Source organism: Rousettus aegyptiacus, unplaced genomic scaffold (assembly GCF_014176215.1).
Source record: "Rousettus aegyptiacus isolate mRouAeg1 unplaced genomic scaffold, mRouAeg1.p scaffold_m13_p_14, whole genome shotgun sequence".
In the NCBI taxonomy this organism is placed as follows: domain Eukaryota; kingdom Metazoa; phylum Chordata; class Mammalia; order Chiroptera; family Pteropodidae; genus Rousettus; species Rousettus aegyptiacus.
The window spans coordinates 32,094,218-32,107,610 of NW_023416289.1; the positions used below are offsets into that span (position 1 = coordinate 32,094,218).

The 13,393-nt window shown below is 41.9% G+C and overlaps 1 protein-coding gene across 3 annotated transcripts in view; it reads left to right on the plus strand.

Moving 5' to 3' along the window:
* Positions 1-2,582: 2,582 nt before the first annotated feature.
* Positions 2,583-13,393, plus strand: part of GARRE1 (granule associated Rac and RHOG effector 1) — a 69,082-nt gene continuing 58,271 nt past the window's right edge. Inside the window, exon 1 of one of the 3 annotated variants that reach the window (XM_016166053.2) lies at positions 2,583-2,639. The gene's annotated coding sequence lies outside the window, so the exon portion shown is untranslated. The other 2 variants (XM_016166050.2, XM_016166051.2) reach the window with 2 other exon arrangements.

Consider the following 13,393-nt stretch of genomic DNA (forward strand, 5'->3'; position numbering starts at 1 on the left):
CCACCCAGTATTTACCAAGTGCCTCTAGATATGGCCGCTGGAGCTTCTGGGTGCATATTAGGAGCTAGGAGAACCTTTAAATCAGAGATGGGCTTGTCCTAAGACTGCAGGAGCCACAGTTGTCCCACTCAGAAGCCAGCCAACCACCATCGTCTCTCGTCCCTTTTCCAGCTCACAAGATGACACCAGCACCCAGGAACTCTCAAATCCAGCCATTCTTTTCCACCTCACATCCCTCCTCCTGTAGCTCAGGTTCCGGTCATGTCAGTAACACTCTTACCCTACTCTGTTATTCAGTCCCCAGGTGAGTCCTTGCTGTATTTTTTTCACTTTTATCTGAAAGCTGCTGGAGCAAGTCACTTAAACAGAAAGAAGGCTGCACTATGAACCAATAGCTATCAACATGAAATAGATCCTTAATACACTTTGAAAATTCTACATTTCTCCTGTCAACTCACCTTTCTGCTTTCAGATCTTTCCCACTCTCCTCACCCCTCTGTCCCCAAGTTCCACTCACTCCTTGTTGCAGCCTGAGATAAACCCATTGCCAAGCATCTTAGATCCCCCTCCAGCCTTTTCAGAAATTCACAAGATGAACCAGATAGATCATCTCTTTCCTGTATACTCAGCCTATTTTTGTCAAGATCATCTTCTCTGACAGTTTGTCTTTTCTACCTTAAAAAACCAACCACCAAAATAGCCTTCCCACAACCCGCACACACCTGTAGCTCCTGCCCAGTTCAATGACCACCTAAGTCCCAGTGACAGCTTCAGCATTCTCCTAAGCTTCCGACCCCCATCCCTAACTGCCTGCTTGGTGCTTCCTCTGATGTCATGTTCACAATGGCATTCATAGCCATCTCCCTATCTTCAGACCTCCCAAGTATGGTCTTCTTCAGGGGATTCTCATCACTGTGTCACCAATGCAATGGCTCATCCCAGAGACCCATGAGAGATTTAGGAATCCCCCTCTTCTTGACTTTCCCTATCTATTTAATCACTGGCTTTATTTTCCATTGCCACTATCATAGCCTGAGTAGCTTTCAAAGTGAGGGTCATATACCCACCAGTATAACAAGGCAATCTGCTGGGGAACAGTGAGTGAAAGACTGTTAGAACGTGTATATATACTGTTGTTTTTATCTTTTAAAATTATTTTTTAATGTAAAAAAGAATAATGTAAATAGTATATTAGTAGTGCAGTGCATATATAAAATTTATAAATAAAATCTAGGTGATAGTCAAGCTTTTTTCTGATGTTCAAGAACAACAACAAAAAAAATTGTGGGGGTCCTGGTCTAAATCAGGATCGACTTTTTCTTAGACCATTGAAATAGCCTCCTGACTGATCTCTACATCTATTGATTGATTGATTGTGGTAAAACATACATAAAATATATAATTTTAACAATTTTTAATTTTAATAATTTGTATAGTTTTGTGGCACTAAGTACATTCTCCTGAACTTTTTAATCTTTCCAACTTGAAACTCCGTACCCATTAAATATAAATTCCCCATGTTCCCCTTACCCTAGTCCCTGGCAAATACTATTCTACTTTCTGTCTATAAATAGACTTCTCTAGGTACCTCATGTAAGTGGAATTACAGAATACTAGTCTTTTTGTGACTTAGTTCACTTAGCATAATGTCTTCATGGCATATCCATTTATAGCATGTGTCAGATTGTCCTTTCTTGTTAAAAGGTTGAATAGTATTCCATTGTATGAATGTGCCACATTTTGTTTATCCATTTATCCATCGTGGGTATTTGGGTTATTTCCACCTTTTTGATTATGTATAATGCTGTGACATAAACATAGGCATACAAATCTATATCCACTCTTGCTTTCCACAATGTAACCCAAGTAATCCCTTTAAATCCACAGGTATGGTAAAAATCAACTCTTGCTTCAAACTGTTGCCTAATGCCCTCAGGTAAGACCTTCCCACCACTCTAGTTTCTTTAATACAAAGTGAAGACACCTGCTGTTTCTTCTGTGGAAATGTCCTTTCATTCCTGCTCCTCCAAAAGTTTGTTTTCCTTCTTTCCTTTTGGAACTTACTCCTGCACATCTCCTGGGTGCTAAGAATCACTTGCCTTCACTAGGTCACGGGACACTCTCCCTCCATTACTTTCCTCTCCTACCACTTGTCACAATTGGCACCGTATCATCACGCACATTTTTGACAATTTAGTTTCCACTGTCAGAGAATAAACCTATGAGTGTGAGGGCATTAACCAATCCTACAGTGCCTGTCAGGGCCTGGCATCTGGTAATAGCTCAATGTCTCAGTAATCAACTTCAATAATAAATCCTTGAGAACGTAGCTGACCTCTCCCGCTTGGAGGCCAAGCCACACTGGAGGATTAGGGTGGCCCTGCGAGCTCTGGCTTTTTGTCCTCAAACCCCGCTTTAGCTGTCCCACGTGAAGGTCCTCCGTCCCTAGGAAAGGAGGTGTGTGTGGGGGGGGCCGCCCCCGCCCCTGCCGGGCTCGCGCAAGGGGGTTCCGCTGGGAGCCGCTGGGTCCGCAGCCACAACGGCGTCTGCCTGGGGCGGGGGCGGGGCCGGCCAGGAGACGTCACTTCCGGTGTACACAGCCGGTCGGGGCGGTGAGCTGCGGCCGGGGCGCGTCGCAGGTGAGGAGCGGGCGCGAGCGGGCGCTTCCTGGCGCGGGCTGGCGGGGCTGGGGGTGGCCGGTGGCCGGTGGCCGGTGGGTCACAGCCGGGGCTGGCCACTGGACGAGCTCGCGGGACGCCGCTCCGCTCGGGTTGTAGGGCGCGGGGCCGTAGGCGCCTGCCCCTTGCCTGTCCGCTGTGGAGGACGCCGGGCTCTGGGGACGCTGGCCGGGCGGACGGAAGCCCGGAAGGGTCTCCTAGCTCGTGCCCCGGACCGTGGGCGCGGCGGGGACCCCGAGGACACGGGCGGGAGGGGTGGAGGACTAGCGCTCCTTCGGGCGGCGCCGAGACCCGCTCCCGGAAGCCCGCGGAGCGGTCGGCGAAGGGACGGCGGCCTGTGGGAGGCCGGGGTCCGTCGAGACTGGCTGGGGACGTGGCCCTCACGCCGCCCCGCGGCTGCCGGGCGGTCTGCGCGCACCTAACCCGCAGTGCCCGGCCGCCGAAGAACAAGATTTTCCGGCCCTGCCGAACCCGCTGGCGTAGCCGGGCGGGGGGAGGTTTTCTCAGGGACCCCAGGAGGGCCGGGGCTGGGGACGATGAAGGACCCACGCGCGTGCGGCAAGCGCAGGGTCAGGGGTGTAGCTTCCAGCCCTGTGCGGGGCGAGGGGGGAAGCATGCCTGCTTGGCATGATAAGAATTTTGTTTATACTCCTTACAAAATTTGCCAGATAAACACTCAACTTGGGGCGAGGGGCGTCCCAATTTGAAAATAGCTCATTCCTGCCCCTCAGCCCCGTTCTCCTCACATTCACGATAGTACTTGTGACAGTACTTGCAAAATGACAGTCATCTGCCAACCTACCTACCACTCAGTGACAACGATTGCTAACATTTTGGTGACATCAATAAATACAGATATTATCACTTTTATGGACTTCATAGTGTACCATCGTACATTATAATTTAACCAGGCCCTACTGCTGAACATTTAGATTGTTTCCAATTCGTCACAAGATAAACAATTCTGCCAAAAGGATTTGTCTGATTGTTGCTTTGGTATAAATTTACAAATGAAAAAGGTAACATTCATTTTAAAAATACATAGTATTTTTTCCTATCTCTGACATGTTTGAAAAATTCTTCATGCCTGTGTTATAAAAAATTCCATCCATGTTTGATTCTCATTTCACGTTTATTTTTTTTTTGGGGGGGGTTGTTTTTTGCTTTTAGCTACTTAACCTTAAAATTTGGTTTTAAGTTATGAAATATTTTCCAAATGGGTAAGTTGTCCTAATTTTACTGAAAAGTTAGAGCTGCCATTTAATCATATTTTAGACCTAAAGTTCTAAAGGATAGCCATTGCTGACATTTTGGTAATATCAATAAATACAGATATTATCACTTTTATAATTTTATAGTATACCATTGTCTATTATACAGTTGATACCACCAAAATGTTAGCAATGTGTTTGTAAAGGACTACTTACAAATTTTATATTTAGATTTTGTGTATGCTGTTTTTAAATTGCATTCACAGTGGGGTTTTGTTTTTTTTTTTTTTTTTTTTTATCATTTTTCTTTACAAGTCCAGGAAATACTTCGTGTTTGAGGGATTTTTTTTTTTTAACTTTTAAAAATAAAAAGTTTAGTTTATTGCTGTTGTATTTGCTTTCTTTCTGACAAGATAACAAACCATATGAAGAGTTCAGGTTTGTTGTGGCAACTTTTCAGTCTGGCATTTGAGATTCTAATCTTCCTCTATTTTTGCACACGTAGGTTAGCATTGGGAGACCAAGATAGAAAAGTTCTCAGATTCCCTTGGCAAGCCTGGATTTTTCAATCTAAAATTATCTCTGGATTTTTGGAAGACAGCATGTTTTAACCATCCTCTTTAAAAAATTTTAAACAAGTTGAATGTGATTCTGCTGAAAATTTTACTAAATGTTTACTCTGTTGAAAACCTGAAGTCTAATACACCAGAAGCTTTATGTCAAGTGGGTCTTTCAAGTCTGTAGGAAAATAATTGTATCAGAAAGTTAGTAGGCATGGATTGAGTGTCCACTTTCTCCCTTTTCCTCCTGTCCCTAGTGGAAAATAATGACCTTCCTAGGTAGGCAAAGAATGTTGGCTTCAATAAGGAATTGTTTTATTTTGGAGTTACGGGAAAAAGGATGCCATTTTCTCTTAGTATAAGTTTGAAGAGAGTTTGAATGTGTCAGGGCTTGTGCTTCAGTTGTCTTTATCTCTACTGAAACTGACTTCTCGAGGGTCCTCTAATTGATAGATGCAGTGACTGCTGCTTATTCATTTCTCTTGACCTTGACCATAAATATTTGGCATGGTGAGCCACACTCTTGCTGTTGTGAATGTTCTCTTGGTTGGCCTTCTTGACTTGGAGTTGTTCTGGTCATTTTCTTAACTTTGTGACTCTGCTTTTCCACTTGTCTTTGTTGCTTTTCTTCCCACATCTACCTGGGAGCATTTTCTAAGGCCTAACTTCATGCTTCTACCTTATTCCCTCATTATGTGACTTCCAGGTAGAGATGCACATCACCCCCTCACCCTGCCTCCACTCAGTGACCCCATCTCAGACTTTACTGCAAGTAATCTTTTTATCTACCTCTAACTGACCTGTGGACCTTTTCCTGAGGGCATCCTTTCTCCAGGTGATGAAGCCCTTCATCGCTTCCCAAGATGGCCTGTCTGTCCTTCATGATTCTAAGGTTCTTATCAGCCGACATCATATCTCCTCTTCATTCTTATTTTGGGTTGTATTTGCCATTTGCTTCTATCCCTACAACTTGATTTAAATTTGTACCCACACTGGATGAGAAAGATGAAACCCAGTGAATTTAGTTATGAATTTAGTTAGCTTATATTTATGGAGTATTTGCAGAATAGGCCAGTTACTGTACTGTAAGATTGGAATACAGAGCTGGAAGGCCCAGCCTGGGGAAGAAAACCAAATAAACAATTGCCATACAGCATCATAAGTGCCTGGAAGCAGGAGACACATATAAGCTCCACCAGGTTTTAGATATCCTCCTGCCTGTTTCATTCACTGCTGTTACCTCCAGGACCTAGAACACATTGTTCTGAGAATAGTTAAGCTTTTGTTGAATGAATGAATCAGTGATCATCTGAGAATGACATGAGAATGTTACTCAAATCTACACTACCTATAGAAAAGATACAAGATGAGACATTGCAAATGTTGTTTGGAGAATTTCAGGGAAAACTTTTAAGTTCAACCAGAATGACCCAGTTATAACCTCAGGAAGGCATGATTGGAATGTGTTTGTAGCCTGAATGCTTAAACTTACTTTTGTATTCTCAGAAGAAAGACTGGGTTTCTGGAAGGAAAGGATTGGAATGGTGTCTATGGAAATTTGGGTACTGGGTCCAAGAGAGGAATTGGGTGATGTGTCCATAGCACTGCCTGGGGGCTTGAACGAAGGAACTGTGTGCAGTTCCCCACCAGCCCTCTGCCCTAGGAAACAGCTGAGTGCATCCCTGTTGAGGCCTTTAGCTGGGAGAATCTTCCCCTTGCTTTGCTTTCATGCTCTTATTACCCCTGATTAGAACATGGCTTCACATGAAGATTTCCTGCCCAGGAGAGAATGTGAGTGGTTGAGAGCTCTGCATCCAGACTGCTTGCGTCAGATCCTGGTCTTGGGATACTGGCTAATCTCTCTGTTTACCCATCTGTAGAATGAGGATAATAGTAGCACCTTCCTCTTTGCTGCCTGGCATCTGCTAAGTGCTCAGTAGGTATTAGCTGTCATCAATATTTATGAACTTAGTAACTGGCCTTCTGGGTAATACATCAGTCATCTTTGAACTTAGCCTGAATCAGTCCCTGAACCTGCTTGCTCCTGGTTGCACTGACAAAGCCGAGCATCAAAAGATGGAAGTCATGATAGCCTCTTCCCAAATAGCTTGGTCCAGAGAATCTAGCTGCAGGCATCAGGGAAGACTTCCTGGAGAAGGTTGTGCTTGAGCTGAGTACAGTGGGAAAAAGGGAGTCTAGCACTGCAGTAAAGAGAGAAGATTTAGGCAGGGTGGTGACAGGTACAGAGGTATAGAGGTGAGCAAACGTGAGGTATTTGAACTGCAGGAGATGTAGGGTAAAGGGTAGACAGATATGAATAGAGGAGTAAAGGGAAATGAGATTGGAGAGAAAAGTGAGGCCAGCTCTTAAAGAATTAACAATATCTAACAGTGAGCACTAACTGCATCAGGTGTAGTGTTAATCCCTTAGACTCACTGTGCTAACCAGGTTTCATGCTAAGTGCTCCATGTATATTACCTTGTTTAGTCCTCATAACAACCTTATGATATAGGTACTTACTATTAGAGAAGTGACATTTTTAATGTCACCTGGTAGGTCTCTCTTGATTCAGCCTTACACATTTCTGCAAGGCTAACTCTTGATGTCTTGTTATTCCTGTTTCCTGGTGAAGCCCAAGTCACCAAGATCCTCTGACTTCATGAAACCATCTTGATTTAAAGTGGGAAAATATGTGTTTTTTAAAATTGAATTAAATAGCATAGGTGCAGCTAGGCATCAAGCTCAGAGAAAGAGTCAGTGAAAAAGGCAAAATGCAGAACATCGTATGTGCCTATTTGTATGAGAGAGAGGGAGAGGCAGTGGCAGGGTGGGAAAGAGAGAGATACATGTATACATCATATAGGTTTCTAAGTGCAGAAAAAAATTTCTGGAATAATAGAAAAGAAACAGTGGCTGACTTTCGGATGAGGCCCCAGAAATCTAGGCTAGGCCGTTAGACTGACCTAGCTTTTCTTGCACACTCTTTTGTACAGTATGAGGTTTTTTTACTACATATGTGTCTTATATTTCAATTAAAAATTAATAAAAAGTAAAAATTTAAATGTCTGCTATGTAGATAGCAGCCATTTAGAGAGAATGTAGCATTGAGGTTAAGAGCAAAGACTCTATCCAGATTGGTTGGATTCGAGTCCTGCCTCTACCATTTACCACTAACCTGTAAGTCTTATAACTTTTCTTTTGCTCATTTAACCCTGTCTGAAAATGAGGAGGTAATAATACCTACCTCCTGGGGTTATAGTGAGGCTTAAGAGAGTTAGTATTTGTGAAATTCTTAGAACAGTCCTGACAGGTGTGGGGTTTTGTTGTAGGTGGTGTCATGGTCCTGTGCTGCACACTGCAGTGAATGTGAAGATGGGTCCAGCCTCTGTGGACTTATAATTCATTTGGAAAGGGAAAGTATTAGAAAACTTAGGCCATGACAGTGGAGGCTATAAGGAGCCCAGGAAAGGCACCATGGGAACTAAAGGGGCCCAAGATAGTTTCATTAAAATGATGGATCTTAAATAAGGGTAATTTCTAGAAAAAGTTAGAGAGAAAAGGGCACAAAGGGACATATTCCAAGGGTGAGAGGACTGAGACAGGAAAGAGCCTTGAGGAAGACTGAAATTGAGATATGTTGTGATGTTAGGTTGTTACATGACAAAGTTTCTCTTAACATATATAAAATAATGATGTGATTTATAAATGATGACATCTTGGAAGCTTGATGAAGTGTGGTAGCTCTATCTTGGTCTTTCAAATAGTGAGGTGTTTGTGTGTGATTTATTTAATGACCCCCTTAATGCAGGACATGTGGGTTACTTCCAGGTCGATGTTTTACAGACTGAGCGTCCTGGATGCAGGCCTCCATATTTACTGAGTCTGTTTCTAGGATTTGTTCCTAGATGTTATTGCTTTAAAATAAAAAACAAACAACATTTTGACTATGCTCCTTATGTGTGCACCACTGTTAGATATGTACTTTTTCAAATTGGTAGTTGCAAGGAATCATAATGGGAAAGTTTTGAGTGTGGAATTAGAGCTAAATGTTAACTGAAAAAAAATCTAATTTTATTACTAAGAATGATTTGAGGATGAGGTGCTAGTGAGATGGTAATTATGACTGCAGAACCTGGGAATACCTGAGTCTTCCCCGACTCCACTCCTAGGCCCCAGAGGTGGATGTGTGTGCCTGAGATCAGAGGTGAAGGAAAGCTGGCTTGGCTCCCAGACTTGAACACTTGCTATAGGCTGTAGTAACCTAGGCCGGGAGAGATGAAAGTGGTCCCTCTCACCTGCTCACAAGGACCTGCCCTGCCCCTGGGTCTCCAAGTGAGAGAAAATGCACCACATCCTTGTGCTTAAGTAATTTTGTAATTTGAGGTGATCCCTTCCTCTGCAATGTTCATGTTCTTCTAGCCTGGAACTGAAAGAGGAGGGAGTAATGGGCAGGGAAATGGGAGGAGCTGTTACCTCCTTCCCCTCTGAGGGACCCAGGGCTGAGTTCCTTTTAGTTTTCTTCCAGGACATTGGGAATTGAGACCAGTGTTGCAGCAAGGTAAGTAATATTTTTGAAAGTTGTTACTATGCAGTATTTGCATGAGGGGGGCGATTTACTAATAGATCAGAATGAAGAATTTCAGTAGATGATAAAATGCTGCCCTCTGACTAGTCCCTGGTCTCTTTCAGAACAGTAGCTTCCATTTACTGACTGAGACTCAGTATATGCCAAAAGCGCTGACCTTTATGGATTTAATTCTCATCACGGTACTGAAGAAATTGAGGCACAAGAGTTCAAGTAACTTGCCTAAGGTCATAGTTAGTAAGTGCCATTCATTCAACTGATAATTACTGAGAGCAGGAATTCATATCTAGGTCAGTCAGATTCCTAAACCAATACCTGTAACTACTGCATTTTGGCGGTGCCTGTTTCCATGAAATCTCTTTGTATTGGAGCACCTTACCTACAAGGTAAGAGCATGAGCATTTTCTCCTTTTTCTTCCTCTCAGGCTGTGAGTTAGCTCCTTGAGAGCAGGAGTTGTGTCTCCTTCACTACTGCATCTCAGTACCAGGAGTAGTGCCATGTACATAGTAGGTCCTCAGTACATACTTAAATACGTGAAGACTCATGGCCTAGATAAGTGGCAGAGCCTGGAAGCCAGTCTGGTGAGCCACTGCAACCCTGCTCTCTAGGGATGTTTTCCTCGCTTCTGAGGAGTGGTGGAGGGATGGGGAAGAGACTCCTTGAATCTCCTCATTGCTAAATATTTGACCCACTAGAATGCTGTGGGGAAGAATGGGCTCCCTAGCTGTGCTGACTTGTTCTTTTTCAGAGATGGGAAGGCTTGCTGAGTATATAAAATTGAAGTCAGTGTGCCTAGTCTGGAGGAGGGAACTGCTACTTTTATATCCAGTGATAAAAATTTTTCATGGGTTCCTGAAACTTTCAGAAATGATCTTGGATCTCAAGTATATGTATCTAAAATTTATATCATTCCTCTCCATAGCAAGAGAAATAATTTCCAAATTACCGTTCGATTTACCCATCGTATATAAGCTTCTTGATAAATCCTTATTTTACGCCTTTGGGATGAATTTTGCAGCAAGTTCCACAGTGCAAGTTGTTAAGAATTTTAAACTTTCCTAAGTAACTTTCTAATGGATACATCAGTTTTCACTTGTTCAGCTTGCTTTTACAAATTTTGAAGCTTTTTGGATAACTGGTTTAAAACTAGGCTTAAAAAGAGCTGATTGGATCAGGGCTTTTTCATGCTGTAACACCAGCAAAAATGAACTGTAGGTTTTTAATAGATGTAGATAGTTTGGAAATTTTTTTTTAACAAATAGGGTTTGAAAAATTACATCAATGCTTTGTGGTTTTAAAAAATGATTTACTTTAGTTATTCTCACTCCCTGATTTATATTTGAATTTCCATCAAGCAGCATAATTTGTTGTTGGGAATGTTTTCAAGTGCTTGGGTGCATTTGATGTGAAAAATTTAACGGTCTAAAGCCATTTTAGTTTATAAATAAAAACTTCATTTTACCTGAACAAATTTTTTCAGAAGTTTAAGAACCAACTTTGGTGATTTGTAGTAGTTGTTTACAGATAAACCTTTTTTTGGCAAGACCTCCCCCTTACCTCTCTTCTTCTTCTTCTTTTTTTTTTTTTTTTTTTTTTTTAAGATTTGTGTTTAACAAAGATATTTTAGATTCAGTCTTCCTTTAATAAAATTCTTTCAAAAGTTCTAATGTTTTATTTTAATGGCGGTAGGCTTTGCAAGTTCATCTTTCAACTTCATAAGAAGACAAAAACGAGTCTTGGAATACAGTAAGTTTATTTATTACTAGGAAATCAGATAGCTAGATCTGTCCCCAGTAGGACAAGTAATAATGGAAATTTTTCCCATCAAATTTTTCTTTGTATAAAACGGAATATATGGTGATTACTTTTCATTTCATTTACTTTTCTACTTATGAAGTGACTATTTAAAAAAATAAACTAACCTTTGATCTTCCTCTTTGTCCCCCCTCCAAATGCCCTCAATTTAAACGAAATTAAACCTGCTATTCACCTAAATGACTGTTGAACACATTTGGCCTATTTTTTTTTTTTTTAACCTATGTTATTTTAGAACTAAATTTCAAGTCTGCTGACTTTTTGGTTAGAAAATTTTTTTCTTCTGCCTAAATGGAATTATTAGTTATTTATAGATTACCAGTAAAAGCTCTTCAGGTCCGCTAATGATAACTTGCTTTGTTTTATAGAGGAATGTCATATTTTGTGGTGATAAATTGTTATAGAGCAAGCGTCAACACAAAAGGCAATCAGTTGTCACCATGTGGAAGCAGACCAGAAGCTTCTCAACAGCAAGGCACTGTTAGCCTCTGCATCCTCAGTCCCTAGAGCATTCAGGCACATCTCACAGGGTTGACCCATGTTGTTGGGGGACAGGTGTAGAAGCATCTTTATTTTAACTATGATAGATTAAAGCTATGATTAGAATTAGAGTGCTATGATTAGTTTTTATTATTAGAGTTTTTCCTATCTACTTGAGTTTTCATAGCTCAAATATAGAATAACATAGGTTTCAGATTTTGTCAGCCAGTCGGTTATTGACTGACTTTTTGTTTTATTTCCACTGCAGTTTTAATAGCCACTTCTTGACTAGAAGAGTGAAAAAATAGTTTAATCTTGGCCCCTCTTAACGTTTTTTCATTGAAATTTTTTACTCTGGTAGGGCTTTAATGTTTCAGGAGTTTTTATGTGATTCTTTAACATGTTCCAGTATTAATTCCTTGGGAACTGTTTCTGTATAATAAGCTAGTATCCAGTTTTGCACATATTTTTCTTTGGGGGCAGTTTGGGCTTGGTGGACCCAGAAGTGTCGCTTCCTTTTCCTCTGGCCTTGGTTCTCCTTGCCTGCCTTTCCGTTTTGATGTTTTAATGATACGCTCCCTGCTCAGTGATTTGTGTTCAGGAAGCTAGCTGGGCAGTGATTACTTTTGTTTCTGCTTTGTGAACTTCCTCCCCTGCTTCCTATTTTTACCAAGCAACTACAGGAAATGAGACAACTCCTAGCTGACTGCTGCTAAGCACTGATTTTAGGTGGGACAAGGCCTTAGGGCCAGAGCCAATTAAAACATTTTCCACCTTTGTCTTTTCTGTCTTTTCATTACCTCCATCCTGTGTGAATCATTGGAACACTGTTGAGATGACCATATGTCCTCCTCAGCCTTTTTAGGGGCGTGGAGAAATGCTGCTCAGCTAGAGGGCAGACCTCTTGTGAAGTAGGTAAGGGATTTTCAGTGGTAACAGTAGGGGTGTGATATAGTGGCCTGTGGACCAACTGCAGCTGCTATCGTGAATGAACAGTGTGGCAGGAGCAAAGAGTTTGTTGAAGGGACCTCTTACAATGAGGCTGGAAAGGCGGATTCTTGTCACTTGGTGGGGCCTTGACTGGCAGGCTTGGAGTGAACTAAGGAGCCACATCTGCTCTCTTGAGATCTCTGAGAAGGGCCTCAGCCTCTGTGGTGCTCTCCTTGAAACTCATGGCGCTTGTTTTCTAAACCACTTATTTAGCATTTACCCATCTCTTTTCCAGTGGTAGCTCTTACTGTTTTATGGACCTGTTGTTGCTTAATTTATGGGGAAGTTTGTATCTTCTTCTGAGAAAGAAGTAACTTTTTTTATACATTAGGTAACTTGAATATGGTAGGAGCCCAAAGCATTTGTTTAGCAGAGTTGCTCAGTACTGTTGACCTTTGGAGTGGATAATTGTTTTTAGGTGGACAAAGGGGCTATACTGTGCATTGTAGGATATTTAGCTCTAGCACTCCCCTAGTTGATAACCAAAAAATGTTTCTAGGCTTTGCCAGATGTCCCCTGGGCAGTGTGTGTGTGTGTGTGTGTGTGTGTGTGTGTGTGTGTGTGTGAGAGAGAGAGAGAGAGAGAGAGAGAGAGAGAAAGAGAGAGAGAATCTTCACTTGTTAAGAACTATTATGTTAAACAATTGAATACTGACTTACTAATTTTGTGAAATGGAATAAAATAGAATGTTTGGTGTCTTGGGATTGGACCTATTTGTTAGTTTCCATTCCACTATCTGACATACATTTTTAGTTTGCTACTTGGATTTATCTCTTATCTATCAGCCAGCATTGTAATATACCTTCTGTGTGCTTTCTTTGGAGGAGCTGGGGCCTGAGCATCTGGCAGCCTGGCTTCTGATCCTCATAGGAGGTATTCCCTCTCATCTTCAAATGCTTACCCCTAAAGGCTAGTTCCTTGGAAGCTGTGCAATGCTGGTGTGAGAGAGATTGAGAGGCATTTAGAATGTAACAGTAACAACAGCTAACATTTATGGAGCAGTTGCTGTAGAACAGGTGAATAGGATTGGCAGGATTGAATATAAGGGATGGAAAGGTAAGGGAACAGGGACA